This window comes from Carassius gibelio, chromosome B5, assembly GCF_023724105.1.
Source record: "Carassius gibelio isolate Cgi1373 ecotype wild population from Czech Republic chromosome B5, carGib1.2-hapl.c, whole genome shotgun sequence".
In the NCBI taxonomy this organism is placed as follows: domain Eukaryota; kingdom Metazoa; phylum Chordata; class Actinopteri; order Cypriniformes; family Cyprinidae; genus Carassius; species Carassius gibelio.
The window spans coordinates 8,329,344-8,330,942 of NC_068400.1; positions in this window are offsets into that span (position 1 = coordinate 8,329,344).

The following is a 1,599-nucleotide window of genomic DNA, read 5'->3' on the forward strand; positions in this document are numbered from 1 at the left end:
ATTTCTGTTATGAATGGCATTAAACTGCAAAAAAAAGGGGTAATATAATCACACATGCATTAGATCTGTATTTTTTCTAAACAATCATGCAAAATTTAACAGAGATTAGGTAAAAAAGAACACTGTAATATTTATAAAGCTTCAAAACCCTGTGTTGAATAAAAAATTGCAATTATAACCACTAGATGTCACCGGAAGACCACTAATGAGCTCACTGAAGACTAAAACATTACAGTTTATGGGCTTGTTGAGGGATTCATCTAGAAAAAATGTATATTACTATTATTTAATATTACTGTTCAAGCATTTCAGATCACATTGAGTCAAAGTTTACCAATTTATTCATACAGATTTATCTAATGTTTATAATTATGCCAGATTATGATTGCAATGAAATCTGAAAAATGACATAGAAGCCCATAAAAACAGAGGACTTGCAATAGGTTTTATCACCCATCATTTATTTTAATTATCTATATATATAACAAAATGTGTGCATCTGTGTGTGGGTTTAAGCATGCTTATTGAGTATTAATATAGTAGTTTAAACATTTCATGTTTGTGTGTGTCTGTAATTCTGTTCTATTCTTTTACTGTCAGCCATATCTAGGTTATTTAAAATCAGTGCAGTACTATTATCTAGACTGTGAAATTATACATAAATTGCGTATGCTTCTTTGGAATGAAATTAAGACAACATATAACAGTTATAAAGGTTAAAGAGACAGTGTTGTATGATAAATTGCATTTACGACCACTAGATGTCACTGGAAGACCACTAATGGGCTTTGCAGAGATATAGCCTCAGACTCATTTTGTGAAGATGCCTGACATCTGAAGCAGCGCTGTACAAAAACGGTTTTGTCTATTGACACGAAATCCATAACTTTTTGTCAGCACGGTCTGAAGATGATCTGATTCAATTTTGGTGAAAATCAGACAAACGGTTGAGGATGAGTTTAAAAAAAAAGGTTTTCAACATGAATCAAAATGGCGGACAGGAAGTTTTGCTTAATATGACATAATTGGTATGTATGTTGTCTGCATGTCGCAAGGAACATTTTGAGACATGTTTCATGATAATAGGCTAATGCAATCAAAAGTTATTAGCATTATTGGAAATGTAATAATTAGCGGTTATTGATTGGTTTATTACTCTTGACCAATAGGTGGCGCTGTGACCAAAATGATGTGGCGTGGTCAATGTGATGTGACAATGTCACATATTAAGTTTTGTGTAAATATCTCCAACCTTTGCAGAGATACAGCCTCAGATGCAGTTTGGCATCTTTCCAGCAAATTGGTTGGTACGCTAATTGAAAACGGTTACGTGTATCGACACAAATTCCATAACTTTTTGCCAGCATGGTCTGAAGATGATCCAAATCAAATTTGGTGAAAATCTGAGCAACGGTCTAGGAGGAGTTCGAAAAAGTAGGTTTTCAACATGAATCAAAATGGCGGACAGGAAATTTTGCCAAAATTGACAAATAGGGTATCGGTGTTCTCGGCATGACCCATGGAATCTATCAACATCAGCTTTGTTACAATAGGCTAATGTATGCAAAAGTTATTAGCATTTTTCGAAAAAATCGTTAT